Source organism: Episyrphus balteatus, chromosome 2 (genome assembly GCF_945859705.1).
Source record: "Episyrphus balteatus chromosome 2, idEpiBalt1.1, whole genome shotgun sequence".
NCBI lineage: Eukaryota > Metazoa > Arthropoda > Insecta > Diptera > Syrphidae > Episyrphus > Episyrphus balteatus.
In genome coordinates, this window is record NC_079135.1 from 22,023,119 (window position 1) to 22,039,662 (window position 16,544).

General features: G+C 26.1%; 1 protein-coding gene across 1 annotated transcript in view; it reads right to left on the bottom strand.

The window, feature by feature from the left end:
• Nucleotides 1-16,227, bottom strand: part of LOC129908530 (putative mediator of RNA polymerase II transcription subunit 26) — a 106,971-nt gene extending 90,744 nt beyond the window's left edge. Inside the window, exon 1 of the mRNA XM_055985102.1 lies at nucleotides 16,045-16,227. The gene's annotated coding sequence lies outside the window, so the exon portion shown is untranslated. The remainder of the gene's footprint in view (nucleotides 1-16,044) is intronic.
• Between the last annotated feature and the right edge of the window lie 317 nt (nucleotides 16,228-16,544).

A 16,544-nucleotide genomic window follows, 5' to 3' on the forward strand; every position in this document is an offset into this window, starting at 1 on the left:
ATTAATTAACTATTGTAAAAAGCTTTAACACTACCATCTTTAACCATTGTTCGAATTATGTACGCCGAAAAGTAGTATTGTCTAACACATATTTTGAGTTCGATTTTGTCAACTGGGTCGTCGGTATGTCCTTTTATGGTAAATTAAGATTTTATATTAAAGCTTTTTACTTCTGAGACACCCTGTACCTATGTAAAAAATTTTTAATATATTTTTTTATAAAAATAAATGGTCTGTGATTCTTAAAAAAATATTAAAAATGGTTTATATAAAACTGAAAAAATCATTTCTTGCCAAATTTCGATTAAAAAAAATTGTGGGTTTATGTGAATATTAATATTAATATTAATAATTTTTCAAAACTGTGTAGTAAAAAAAAAACTGTGTCCAAAAATTTTCCGAACAATTTTCGTAAAAAAATTATTTTTTCTTGTCAAAAAAATTTTTTTTTTTTAATCCAATAATTTTAATCATAAATTTTTAATAATTTTAATTTTACTTTACAATAATGATTTCTTAAAACAGTTGTTGACATTTGAGGAGTTTTTTTTTTTTCATTCCAAAGTAACTTAGAGGACTTTTTGAAGCTTGTACCCAGTTAATTTCTTTGATCTGGAAACTTGGTGCGTCTCATCCGAAGGCGGCTCTTAAAATCTTTAAAGCAAAAAATTTTAAGGACGTAACCAAAACCAATAAAAATCAATATAGCGGGTTTTTTTTAAGAAAAGTGAAAATAAGTTGAGGTTTCTGAGCGGTCGTATTTTTTAAATTATTATTGGAAAAAAAATATTTGATTTCATTCACAAAGCCTTGCACTGAAAAATAAAAACAAATAAATCTTCCAATGCAATGTACCCACATTCCAAGACTCTCTTTTTGCCATCAATCTTAATCCACATCATTGCTAGCATGTCATGTTCCATATGACAAATGATGATTTAATCGACCTTGTATTCGTATTTATTTCCATCTTTTTCCATTTTCGTCTTATTCCGAGTCCTTTTTTTTACTATTTTTCCAAAGGATTTACTTTAGACTTGCACTTGACAAAAAAAAAAAAAACAAATCTTCAAGAAAAAAACAAAAAAAACCTCTGCAAAAGACGGATTGGGTAGATTGGAGCAAATTGAGAAGATTTGTACTCGCAAATGAATCCTTATAACTCTGTACGTGAAGGATTTAAAACAAAACCACTTAATTTTCAGCGAAAGAACTTTCAAGCAACAGCAAAACATCCTTCGCGCTAGCTATGACTTAGGTCTGGAAGGTATTGTAAGAAATAACTCTAAAGTCAGGCAGTATTTTCAACCCTCTTTGCCACCCTTAAAAATATAAAAAACAACAGTTTTTGAGGGTGCAATGCGGAAGTGTTGGCGGACTAAAATGGTGCGGGGTAAGTGGTGTCTTTTGAAATAAATGCTCCAAGGATTTGTTTAATTTATCCTCAATTTTGGTATTTTTTTCTTATTCATTTGTGAATTCGTCTTCCGCAGGACTTTCTTATTTCTTTGCTGTGTGTCGCCTTGAAAACTTATCGTTTCCATCATCGATAAACTTAACCGTGCGTTCGATGTCTTATAACTTGACTCTTAAATGAAATCCAACAAGGACACTAAACTAAAGTACTTGGTTTTCGATGATAATGTGACAAAAAAAAACAAGAGAAAGTCCTTCGTCTTCGTCCTTTTGTTCAGAAAGAAGCTTAAAAAAAATTCTTTCGATAAAGCATTGAACTGGATTATATAGACGATTGGCATTGGAATTGGAGAAGAAAAAGGATAAGACAAGATAACTTTTCTCGGTGAAAGTTCATCTTAATTGGTCTCATTGTAAAGGTAATCACCACAAGGACATTTTTTTTCTTTTAAAATTTAGATTACGGGTTAAATGAACTTGAAGAATAAGCTAAAGGAAGTAGGTATGACAGACATTGAGAGTCTAAAAAAAAATCTATTGACTCGTATTCAAATTAAACAAAGTTTTTCCGTAGACAGACAGTTTCAAGGACCTTTTTTTGCGAAATTTTGTGTCCTCGATTGGATTTGTTATTCAAAAGTTTTTCTTTTAATCAATGAAGTTTTTTTTTAATTCAAATTGAATTAAACGTTGGTTGGCGGAGGATATACAAATCTATTTTGAGATACATTTTTTTGTCTCAAGGGCATTTTAGTAGATTAAATATATATGAGAAAAAATTTATTTAAGTAAGTTTTTTTTTTTAATTTTAAATATCCAGACGCCTTTTTCATTAAAATTTTTCCAAAATGTTTTTTTTTATGACTTGGAAGCTTAAGTTTTAATTTAACAGTCAAAATGCTCTAAATTTGCTTTTGAACCATCTGCACAACATATTTCATTGACGTGAGTGAGTGAAAAGTTTTTTTTGTTTTTTTTGTTTTTTTTTTTTTTTATAGAAACCAATAAAATTCCACATAATTATTGTCTGTTTATTTATTTATTTCAAAATCTTTGTTTGCTTGTGTTTTGAAAAAGTCAATTTAGACATTATCATAGCATTAAAGAGGGATCTATGTAATTAAAATACAACACAACAAAAATAAGGAAGGAAAAGAAATAATTTTCAAAAGTTTTTTTTTTACTATAAGCATCTGTTTAGTTCTGAGTAAACAAACAAAATACAAAAAAAAAAAACTGAGGAAATAAAAAAGAAGGAATGTGTTTTTTTGATTTTTTTCTTCAAAAAAACTGTGTCAGTATTAAAAATTTAGATTTTTTTAAACAATTTTTTTTTTTGTATTTCGTTTAAATATGTAGTTTAAATATTTACATTTTTTGGTTCTAAGTGAGATTCATTTAAGAAATTTAATTGAGTTTTAATTACTTTGCGTATTCATTTATACAGGGTGTTAACAAATAGGTACTTGCTTTTATATTTAGAAATGCTTAGAATGTTAAATTTCTGATATAAATATAATTTTTTAGGAAAAAAAAAAAAAACAAATTGAATTATATTAATACCTATACCTACATAGTAAATTTTTTTTATAATTTTTGATCTAGTACCTTACATAGTATGTAACATCAAAAAATACAAAACATTTTTCAAAACTATAAAACCCAAATTTCCAAATTTTAATTAAATTCATGAAACAATTTGTAAAAATTTATTTCTTAATAAATAAAAAAATAATATTATTTGAAAATTTTATTCTGATTTAAAATTCCGACAACTTTACTATTCTGCAACAAAATTCCTTGAAATTGTTTGAGGTGTCCTTTTTTATGAGAGAACCTAGGTACGCTGAAATTTGTTTTATCAAAATTGTTACCAACTTGAACTTTTTCATTTTGGTAACGCAGTAGCTTTTGAAATTTTGTTTATGTTTATGGCTGATGTTTAAAGTCCAAAAGTGTGCGTTTTGAAATTTATTACTATTACGGTTACTTTAATGCTTCTGTATAATTTTTTTTTTTTGTTGAAATAATCATCTTTGTTGTTTACCATAAATTCAGGAGTAAAAATAAAGATTCAGTGATTCAAAAAATATTACACATTACACACTCAAATATTAATCAAAACTGATCGTTTTTGAAAAAAGAGGTTGGCTGTAAAGCCGGTTTACGGAAGATGATTTTACGTGATAACGTCCGTCGTCAGAAAACAGGTTGTGTGCTTTTGTTTAAAATAAGTCAATTGAAGCGTTTACTTATTTCAAACAATTATAATTTACCAGAAAAAGCTAAAAAAAATACCTTCTTTATTTTCTCATTATATTAATTTTTTTATTATAAAAGCTTATAAAAAAAATTATGCAATTTAAAAGCCAAGTATTTCTTCTTATAAAACCATTTTTAAATTTTTACAATGCGCACTTTTTGCGCATTATTGAAAACAATCATTTTCATCAAAAAAAAAGCAAAGAAAACATGAATTTTTATCTTCTCACGTCATTAATTCCATTTTTTTCCCTAACAGCCTATACAAAATTTTATACCATCTGAAAGCTTATTGTTTTAGCTCAAAATATATATATTGATCAGGTCTATGAGACATCTACAAAAAGAGCTAGAATTTTTTGAACTCGATCAAATTTCATTACAAAAAGCAAAAAAAAAATTTATTTTTATGTTCTCAGGCTATGGAATCAATTTTTTTGTTTGACAACCTATAAAAAATATATACCATGGGAAAGCTTCTTGTTTCACCTTTCAAATGCCGTATTAATCTCATTTCAAAGATGCCTACAAGAAAAGTTAGAATTTTTTAAAGTCAACCATGTCGAATTTCCAGACTGAGATTACTGTACTTCCCACACTGGTGGCTGTTCGGGGTTTTGAGGTTTTTCGCAAGTTTCTTGATTTAACATTATGTAGCTTGTAGTTAGTCTACCGTTATGTGTGATATACCAAATAAAAGGTAATTGTATCAGGATGCTCATAAAAGTTTAATAAAATTTCTATCTGCTCTTGGTCAAAAATTATAACCTGTTGTATTCTAAAACTTTATTTTACCTTTATCTCAAAATTGTGTTTACGAAAATGATTGAAACTTCGCACACATATAGTCGTAGTCATGGTCTATCATTACTCCACATACTTTATTCCTGTATCTATTAAAGAAAAAATGATAAAAATAAAAAACGATGAAAATCGGTTAAAAACGGTCAAAAACGTGTTTTGTGAAATCTTGTTTCTTCCGTTATTCAGTCAAAACTCACTAAATTTTTGCACATGTATGCATAAGGCCAAAACCTACATGTTTGAGTTTGAGATTTTTTGAACGCTCCAAAAAAAGCTAAAAATCAAAAATTCTAAAACTTTATTTTACCTTTATCTCAAAATTGTGTTTACGAAAATGATTGAAACTTCGCACACATATAGTCGTAGTCATGGTCTATCATTACTCCACATACTTTATTCCTGTATCTATTAAAGAAAAAATGATAAAAATAAAAAACGATGAAAATCGGTTAAAAACGGTCAAAAACGTGTTTTGTGAAATCTTGTTTCTTCCGTTATTCAGTCAAAACTCACTAAATTTTTGCACATGTATGCATAAGGCCAAAACCTACATGTTTGAGTTTGAGATTTTTTGAACGCTCCAAAAAAAGCTAAAAATCAAAAATTACCCTAAAATACCCCTAAAAAACAAGGTGTTTTTCAAAAATTCATATTTCGAAACGCAGAGTGTTGGAAAAAAATCCGTAGGTATTAGATGCCTAATTTTTTTCCTCATCTTTCACCTAGCATCTTTAGAATTGTCAAAAAAAATTTCCTTTATCCAAAATCATAATTTTGCCATAGCCCCAACATGTGTACAACGTTCAACAAAAACATTATAGCTTAGTTTTAAATTTTTTTAGAATTTTTTCTTAAATGTAGCAAAAATCAATTCTCTACGACTTCGCGTTTAGATTTTAGCCCAAATTTCATCTTTCCGTTTTACCCCTGTTTAACCTATTAAATGACGGAATTTTTAAAAATCCTTCATTTGGATTAAGCTTTAGGTTTATTATCTTTCAAATAAGCTATAGAAAAGAAATATCTGAAAATATAAACAAAAAAAAGCGAAGAAAATAAGGTTTGAAAAAAGCTCTCATAGAAAAAAATTATCAAAAATTTGTTTGACATAGTTGCATTGAAATGTTAATATTTCGGTATATACGCAATGCACTTTTCAGATAAAAGTCTTAAATGGATCCTGATAAGATTTTTGAACAAATATATACATAAAATTACCAAAGTTTTTTCGAAAAGTTAGAAATAAAAATAAAAAAGTTTCCACGTTTGTTATTACAAAATCGAAATAAAATTCAATATGGCTACCTTCAAACGCTTATAACACAAGAACGACGCAACTAATTTTAATGGTTATTAGGGTGGGTCAAAAAAATCGAAAATTTTTTTTTTGATTTGGTACTCCGAAAAATCGATTGCTAGACCCCTCTAGAATATACACACCAAATATGAGCTCTTTACATTAATGGGAAGGTCCTCCGCTTTGAAATTTTCCATTTTTACATCAAGCTTCTACTAAAAAAAAATATTTTTTTTATTAATTGACTTTTTAGCAAATTTCTTTTCAGATTCTTGTAGGAAATTGAACGCTCTACAAAAAAGGCCTTATACACTTTTTTCGTTTATCTAACCGTTGAATAGATATTTGAGGTAAAAAAATCGAGAAAATCTTTAAAAAATCGTTTCTTGGTCTTAATTTTTTAACAAACTGAAAAATTATAATCATCAAACGCGCAAGACATATTCTTGTTGGAAATTGACTGTTCCACAAAAAAGGTCTTGTTAACTTTTTTCATTAATCTAACCATTCTAAAGATATTAGAGGTCAAACTTAAAAAAAAATATAAAAACTTTTTATATTTAAAAAAAAATTCCAATTCACTGAAACTTCATAATTTTCAAAATAGCAAGATATATTCTTGTAGGGGCTTAAACGTTCTACAAAAAATTCCTTGGAATGAAATTGATTGCTTTAACCGTTTAGAAGATATTCGTATCCAAACCAATGCTCACTGATTTCAATAGTTTTCTTATGACCCGTATGCATTGCGATTTGGATACGAATATCTTCTAAACGGTTAAAGCAATCAATTTGATGTCAAGGAATTTTTTGTAGAACGTTTAAGCTCCTACAAGATTACGTCTTGCTAAATTGAAAATATTAAATTTTCAGTGACTTGGAAAATTTTTTAAAATATAAAATGTTTTCATACTTTTTTTTAACTTTGACCTCGAATATCTTTAGAATGGTTAGATTAATGAAAAAAGTTATTAAGACCTTTTTTGTGGAGCAATCAATTTCCAACAAGAATATGTCTTGCGCGTTTGATGATTATAATTTTTCAGTTTGTTACAAAATTAAGACCAAAAAACGAATTTTTAAAGATTTTCTCGATTTTTTTACCTCAAATATCTATTCAACGGTTAGATAAACGAAAAAAGTGTTTAAGGCCTTTTTTGTAGAGCGTTCAATTTCCTACAAGAATCTGAAAAGAAATTTGCTAAAAAGTCAATTAATAAAAAAAATATTTTTTTTTTAGTAGAAGCTTGATGTAAAAATGGAAATTTGCAAAGCGGAGGACCTTCCCATTAATATAAAGAGCTCATATTTGGTGTGTATATTCAAGAGGGGTCTAGCAATCGATTTTTCGGAGTACCAATTCAAAAAAAAGAATTTCGATTTTTTTGACCCACCCTAATGGTTATGGTCTTAAAATGTAGCTAAAAATATATGTACCAATGATTTTTGGTTATTTGTGAAATTTTTTTTTTGAATCCAACATGGATGCCATGGCCATACAAATGGTTTTTGTTTTTTTGTGAAAAAATTTTTTTGCATCCAACATGGATGTAATGGCCTTCCCATTTCGAAGTTAAAATACAAAAAAAAAAAAAACAAAAGCAACATTTTTGACAGACAGCTGCCAAAGTGTATGTACAGTGCCAAATGTTTGCATGGATTTCAAAACTCCCGATGTCGTTTTTTTGCACAAAATCTATATAGCTAGATAAACAAAAAAACAAACCTATTATCTAGAAGGCAACTAAAAATTCGTGTTCATACTGCGGCATAAAAAGTCCTACTTTATATAGAAAAAAATAGTTTTTTAACCCTGGTATACGACTAAATTTTTGATTTCAGATTTTCTCGAAAACGACTTAATTGATTTCCATGAAAATTTTTGTAAAAAACATTTTAGTAACTTAAATGTTTAATTGATTAAAATTTTCAAAAAAAAATATTTTTTTAATAAAAATAAAATACACAATTTTTTATTTGAAAATTAAATTTTTGGAAAACGGAATAAAAAATTTTCTTTAAATTTTGTTTTTAAGTGTCCATTTATATTCGTTTTGATGGCATGCCAAATTTTGAAAATTTTGAAAAAAAAGGATCTTTATTTTTAATCTTTTGGTTTTTATTTGGTCAAAAACATTGGGAGAAGTTACTTAATTTTTTCTTATAAAATTTAAATTAAAAATATGTATTCTCTTATGAATTTTAAATTAAATTAAAACTATAAGCTACTGATAAAATCAAGATTAGTTAACAGTTTGGTGTAAAAAATAAAAAGTAAAAGCATATTTTTATGGCCCTTTATGCTACATATCTTACAGTTTTCTAAAGTAAATGTCTAAAGCTTACCATAAACAGCAAGCAAACTATTAACTAGGCTTTATGTAAAAAAAACAACTTCATACTCGACAGATAATTAATTTTTTTTTTCTATGTCGAATTTGCCCTTGTTCCTCATATGCGGAAATTCAAAGTCTTATCTGTATTTTTGAAATTAGGTACATTTTCTATTTAATATATTCACATTAATAAAATATAAAATATTTTTTTCAGAGCCAATTTTTGGACACACTACAAACCGTTTCAGTTTTGCAAAACCATTTTGCGAATGAAATTGTTACTTCGGATTCGGAATCAGCATCAACATATACAAATCTTTTGTGGATGTACAGGTTTAGTTCAAATCTGACTTTCTTTGATTTTTAATCCTTCAATATTCGAAAGTGTAAATACCCTTTATTTTCAAATAATGGCAACATTAACATTTTAAGAGAGATTAATGCTTAGCAAATTGAAAACATTATTTTTTTCATCAACAAAAAAAAAGCATTTATTGTTTAATATTAAAAAAAAAAAACTAATAAACAAATTTAAAAATACATATTTGTATGATTCGATTTAATACGACGCCACTTGTGCTTTTAAAAAAAGTATTTTTACTATTGAAAACACTTTATTTTTTTAATTGAAAATTGCAACAAAGTTTTATTTACACGTACGTAACCTAAATTTCTATATTCAATTATTGGGTGTTAAGTGTCATTTTGATAGCGCAATTCTATATTACAAAAATCTTCTCTTTGATCTAAAATCCGTTTGACATCTCATTTCTTCTTCGAAAGCCAATTAACCTCGACGTTAATAAAAATAATTAGTGATATTTTTTTGTTCTTTCTTTTTCGAAAAATATTTTCGACATTTTGCGATCCATGTGACACCCCCTCGTTCGAAAAATAATACGTAAACAATTTCGAATATGAAATTATTTTCAATTATTTTCACTCATCTGACATGGCACGTTGGGGATCAAATCACATTCCTCTCAGGTAGAGATAGAAATATATATTTGCATATCTTTAACAACCAAACAAAAATGGATTTTTTACACTGTTTGATCTAAGTTCGTGATGGCAGGTCTGTGTGATGGCGCGCAAAAAAAAAAAAAAAAGAACTCTTCTTGAGTATGTGGGTATATAGTTTTTGCTTACTTTATATCCCTAAAATAAACATCACAAATAGTTTTTTGTGATTCATACTTTTTCTTTGTTATTTATTAAAGGTCATTTATCGTTTTAATGAAAATAACAAAAAGATTCGTACTATAAAGAAATGACATCAAGGGTTCTAAGCTATCGCTTGTCATCAGGATTGTAAGAAATAATTTTTTTAATGCATTTGTTTTTCATTGTAAATTTAAAAACATGTTTATTGAATAATTTTTACATTAAAAAAAAATATTTATTGCAAATAAAAAAAAAATTGCATTAAAAAAAGGTGTTATTGCAACTGAAAAATATTTGCATTGAAAAAAAAATTGTATTGCAACTAAAAAATATTTTGCAATAAAAAAATTTTATTGAAAATGAAAAATTTTCAGCATTGAAAAAAAAATTAGTACATTTTTTTTTAATGCTAAATATTTTTATTTGACAATTTTTTTATCAATTCAAATATTTTCCAATTGCAATAGGCCTTTTTTCAAATGGAATTTTTTTTTATTTGCAATAAATAGCTATTTTTATTGTATGCAAATTTTTTTCAATGCAAATTTTTTTTTTAGTTGCAAAAATATTTTTTTAATTTTCAAATGCATTGTTTTTTAATTAATATTTTTACAGCATGTCATGATATCTTAACTGAATAAAAATGTCTGGAAAATGAGATCAAAATTAGGAAAACTTCAAATATTTTCAGATAAAAATAAAGTTTAATCATCAAGAAGTTACGACCCATTCTACATTTTTTTTTTGGTTTGTTGTTTGTTTTGTTTTATTCACCACATGCCGAGACTGCGAGAGTGGAATTTCATGCGAAAGCAATAAACACTTATGACTGAAAAGATTCAAAACTATCTGAAAAAAAACAATAAAGAAAACTCAAAAATCCTAACACTTTGCGAAAGGTACACATAAAAATAATTCGTCGAAATTTTCTTTTTGAAGTCTTGATAAATTAGCTTGCAGCTTCAAGAAATCGATTGAATTTTTCTAATTTTATTAAATCACCTATAAATTCGAAGAATTTGTTGAAGTTTATTTGACTTACTTTAGATACATTTCATCACGAAAGAAGGAAAAAAAAGTGATTAAGTAGCTTAAGTTATGGTTTTTCATATGCGCCATGATTTTTTTTATAATGTTTTGTTTGTTTTCCCTTTTTTCTGTTGAGTTTTCAAAAAATCTTTTTTTCTACATCAGACAAAAAAAAAAATAAAATATGCAGTGTGGTGGTCTAGGGAAGCAAGCAAGATTTATTGTTCTTTTTCATAATGGCTGTGTGCATTTGTTCGCGATATTTCAATTTTATTTTATTCCTCGAAAATTCATCTTCGTTTTGGGTTTCTATTTTTTTTTTTATTCATTTTTATTATATTCAAAACAACGACGACAGACACGGTGAAAGGGACACACATTTGCCATATGCAATTTTTATAAGTGCAATTCATTTTTGCTGACATTCCACATTTAAGAGATATTCAAATAATCTGATTGGACCTACCACTACCTTAATAAATTTTTTTTTTTTTTTCAAACTCGTCCCCTCCCCTTAAGAGTGTTCTTAATTTAGTTTAAATATTTTTGGATTTTTATATTTTGATTTTAATCGAATGTTAAAAGCCATCAAAAATGAGTGTCGTTTTTTGGTCATAATTGGTTTGCAAATTCGTTGCCAAAAATATTTTAGAGCGTGTGGCAAAGGATTAAATTGAAATCAGGAAATAAATGACACCTTTATTTTGAAATTTTTTTTAATTTTATACATTTTTTAAAAAATAGTTAAACCTTAAAAAAAATCTTACTCAATAAAAATTGTAGTTAAACTTTAAAAATTATGTACAATTTAATGGTATCTTGTTAAAAAGCATTTTTTTATTCTAACACAAACAAAGTTAAAATAAAAAAATTAAAATACAAAAAAAAAAAAAAAAAAACAAAAAAAAATAATCATCAACTGGAATCACCTCTGTTTTGTGTATTCTGCTGTTGTTGTGTTTATAAAAATGAGGAAGTAGGTAAAATCTCCTCGAACCAAGATGTAAATACAAAAAAATCTGTTTCATCATTCTTTTTAGATCAAAATTTTTGTTTATTCATTAAAAATTGCTCACACACCAGTGAAAAATCTTTAGACGTGATTTATTTACTCATTCTCTAGTGAAAGTGTCTTGCAATTCAAAAAATTCAAATGCTTTGTTTATCGAATGAGAATGATTTTAAGTTGTAAAAGAATTTTTTGGAATAATTGTATTTTTCTTATTTTTCATTTTCTTATGTTTTTTTTTTTTTATTTTTTTGTTTACAAAATTTTGTACATGCAGAATATATAAGTTTATAATTTAGAGCATTTGGTGAAAAACTAAACGCTTTTAGCCAGCCATTCTGGGTCGTAAATTGATAAATTTATTACAATGCTATTATATCGCCACAGCAGGTATGGGCATGTTAGAAAAACAAAATTCAATTAATAGTTATTTGGATGCATTATTTTTATTTTTTTGATATAGGAATAAAATTACGTTTGTTTTTAACTTTAATTTGTATAATAAATTTCGATTGAAAATTATTTCATGCGTAGGTATATTGGAGTAACGTAGCAAAAACCTAACGAGAAACTTTTTTATTTTTTGTATAGTTTTCCGGATTTCAAGTAGGTATCCTTTCTACAGAATAATAAAATGACCGACTGGATCAAACACTTGTTTCTTTGGTAAAAGTTTCTAAGAACTTAGAAACTTTGTATGTTAAAAAGTATAAGAAAATAAATTCAAATTAAATTTAAAAAGAAAAATTAAAAGAAAGAAAAAAATTAAACTTATTTTTAAAATTTCAAACTAACATTTTTCAACACTTTTGAACACCAAACGAACTTTTTTATATGACAAAGAATTTTTATGAAATTTTTTTTAAGATCACCATTGCAGATTTTTTTAAAAATCATTTTTTATAATATAACTTTTTCACAATTTTCAAAAGAAAAAAAATAGTTGGTATTACTAAACATTGCATTCGACATATGAAAACAAAATTTTAAAAAATTTCATCGACGCGATTTCAAAAAATTTAATTCAAACCCAAAAAACATTTTTTTTGAAAATTTTGTAATATGCTATAATATCTCAAACGTTTCTGTTTAAAATTTTTTTTGAAATGGTATGTATGTATAAGGTTTTAACAAAAAAGTCTATGACAGGTTACCTTTGATAATGGTACAAAATAAAGTATTACCTTGTTAGCCAAATCAGAATTGTAAAAGCTATTGATCATATACCAGATTATTATCATTCTGAAATCAAGAAAACTTTTAAAATTGTTTGTGGGAAATGGTTTGGACGAGATAGAGACAGACAGACAGAGTAAATACAACTTGAAAATAGCCAAAAAATTATCTGAACGAAATTTCAACTAAATTCGTTTATTTTCTTGTAATAGTCCTCGAAATACAGATATTTGTATGCACAAACGAACACACACAAAGACCGACGGACGGGCTACAGACACGTTGATAAAAAGACTTTTAGCACTTTCATAATGTTGTTGTTTTATTTAAAGTCTCACAATTTAAATGTTATTAAAGTTAAAAATTGATATTATTATTAACAATTTTGTTTTTTAATTTACCATCACAAGCTGTTATCTTTTAAGCATAAAATTTGGAAAATGGGATAGTTTTCATTTCATGACCATTTTAGCAAACAAAAACTATTATGTATCATAAAAGTCCCTTGTTGTATTTTTGTTTGCAAAAAAGAGGATCGAGATCACAATTTGTGTCGAAAAAGTCCAGCTATCATAATAGTCAATACCCGAATTGCATGTAACAAAATTTAAACGAATTTGCCTTTTCAAGTACAAAATTTTATTTGATTTAGACAAAATTGATGATATTAGAACAGCAATATTTTGGAGACCATTAAGACTACAAAGACAGTTTAATACACATATTATTAGTTTTAAGGCCTATAAACATTATTTTGCCAACAACTTGTTCTTAAGGAGCTAAGGGCGATTTTGTTCACTAGAAGTTAAACATAACTTGGGGATTTTTATCTCTAACTTCTGAATTTGGATTTGTTCACGCAAAGTTGACATTTTCATCTTTTGATTTTAAACTTGAGAGTTTATAAACTTCCAGTTTTCTCAACTTCCCGAAAAAGTAGAAGTTTGCCGACCAAACTTGAGAGTTTAATTCAGATTTTTATTTTTTTATTTTTCTGTCAAAATTTGGTTGGCAGTTTTTGCATTAACGCATTTATAAGCAAAAAAAAAGAGAAAAACAAAAATAATTTACAATTAAATAGAGAAACGCATTTTATATTTTCATATGTATTTTATTAAAACCTTTAAACCCAAAAATTATGTTAACGAAAAAATAAATTTTTTTCAATTGAAATGGATCTTTTTCTGTTTTTTTTTTTTTTTGTTAAAAATTTCTGTTTGCACCACTCGCGAATTTGTATCCCGAAACAGATTTTATTTGGATTTTAAATTCTTGAAAAACAGTGCACATGCACATACAATCAATTCGTTGTTAATAATAAATAAGAACTGCCATTCTGAACACCAATTAAAACACAGGAATTAAAAAAATTCTAACAGATGACGTAAAACATTCAAAATATGATTGCAAGCTGTCAATGTTTTTGTTTATTGTCACAAATATATCAGGGATATTTTAAAAACTAAAAGTTAGCCAACTTTTGTTTTGTAAACTCGAGAGTTAAGAAAAAAATAGTGAACAAAACAGATTCTCAACTTTTGTTTTAACTTTCAAGTTAAAGTCAACTCTTAAGTTTATCAACTTGAGAGTTTTCCTCAAGTTGAGCAATAGTGAACAAAATGGCCCTAAGACCTCCAAAGACTAAAAAATGTATGTAGGTATTTGTTTGACATTTAACCATTTTTGAAACTAAAAAAATCAATTTTCACTGAGCCAAAAATCATAACAATTATTTTTAATGTTAAAGAACATTGATGTTCTTTTATCGGAATCATTATTTCTGAATAATGCACTATTTACACGAGATAACGATCAAACATTATAATTTCATACAATAGGTATTTGAAAAAACTAGCTTTCACAATTCTGTCTTTGTCTGTTTAGTTGTCAGTTTGTCTACAACAATAAACATCCAAGATCACTTAACTTTTAAATTCTAACTAAAATAAATGATCAAAAGTAGCTATTAAACTAAAAAGTAAAAAAAAATTAAATTTAAACTTATTATACAGAAATTATACAGAGAAAGTCGAAAGATCAGAGATTTTTGAACACCACATATACAAATTTAGGACTCTTTAACTTTATAATTTTGACAATCAACAAAAGTTAACTCGTTTTAATTTTAAGACAGTTATTTAAAGAGTTAATTTTTAGGGTCACTGTGGTGTATGTGTAACTTTTTTTTTTTTAATTGAAATATCATAATACAAATTGTTCCATTTTTGAGGATTTATTCAGAAGGATTTTTCAATAAGTTTATTGGTCATGTTAAGGTTGGCAAACGAAATAAGGAACCATTTAAGAGTAAAAAAATAAATAAAAAATAATTTCTGCTGAGAAGAATGTGGTTAATTGGATTTGAGTAAATGTTATTTTTTTTTTATAGAAATGTTTCTACGTAATCTTGTTAATATTGGAGTTAAATACTATATGAATTGGTGTGATATAAACTTTTGATCAACTTTTGTACGGTAATCGGTAGAATAATTCTTTGTTTCAGGGTATTAAGGGGTTAAATCACAAAAATTGCACTTTATTGTTCTTTTCGAAGAAAAGAAAAAAAATGAAAGTTCAAAATAGTTTTTAAATTTTTACCGATACATAATACGTGGCTTTGTCTTATATAAGTAAAATCTTGAAAAATAGACAAAAAATCTAATTGATCTACAAAATCTGGTACAAAATCATATCATATTTATTTCCATCCAATTCTGGAGGTAATCGAGAATAACATTTTTGTTCTGTTCGAATTTCTATATCTTGGTTGAAATTGTAAATTTTGTTTTTCTAAGCCAATTTTCACCAGATTTTCCTAAAAAGTACTTCTTTACCTCTTTTAGTTTGGAAATAAATATTAATTTAGAATATTTAAAAAAAAGCATGTTGTTTTGAAAATATATATGTACTTTAAATTGATGTTCAAGTTGGGTAAATGACGATAAAAATTAAATTTTTGAACTTTCTCATCTTATAAATTCTAGGTGGTTAAACCAAATCACATGTTTATACATATTTTAATAGATCTTAATATGTTCTATCCAAAACTGTAACAAAATGTACAATGGGTACAAATTTGACGAAGCAAGATTTTGTTCAATCGGTGAAGGTTCGAAAAATCTTTTTTTTTTCCTAAGTCCAGATTTAGGGTGTAAGGGATTTTTTAAATATCGTTTCGTAATCAGTATATTTTGAGTGTGTTATTATAATGTTAACTACCCTTGGAGACTTTTATTATGAATGTTTGAGTTATATTTGTGTTTAATACACAACCATTTACTGTAACACTAATTTTCGAGACACATTACAGCTAAGTAGATATTTTTAATTGGATTTGTTTAATTAAATTAAAGATTTAACATCGAAAGGACATTTTTTTATCTCCTTATATAAAGAAAAATAAGATTAAATGCTATAGGCTTATGTCTTTTTTTTTTTTTTTTGTTAATTCGTTAAAAAAAAAATAATGTTAACCTATTAACAATTTAATGTAATGTTATTATTTTTTCCAACTTAAAAACAAATTAAAGAAATACTCGTATATAACTTACATTTTTAAATTTTCCAATAAATGTTTAGTTATGTTTTGATCCTTGAGTTACCTAAAATAGGATAAACTTCACAATTTTTCACTAAACACTAACAGAAAATTTCTTTTTATTATAATAAAAACCTTTTTTCTAATCTTTTTAATATTTTTTTCTATTTTTACACTTCACATTCAATTTTTACATAAATTGAAATTTTCAAAAAGGAATTTTTTCTAGCTTGAAATCGAATTTCAAAAAAAAAAACCCTTTAAATAGATTATTTTCTTATAATTCTTATTACAAAAAAGAACTCACTAAATACCACGCAATGTTACCAAAAATAAATGGCGCTGAAAAAAACTTTTTTTCTATTCCTTTTTTTTTCGAAACGAAAAAAGTTGTAAAAATAATAATAATAATAAAATTGTTGAAGATGAATTAAAACTTATTCACGCGTTTATTTTCCGTTTTGATGAAAGGACAATACACGTCTTATCGCACGAAAAAGTCTGCACCAACTA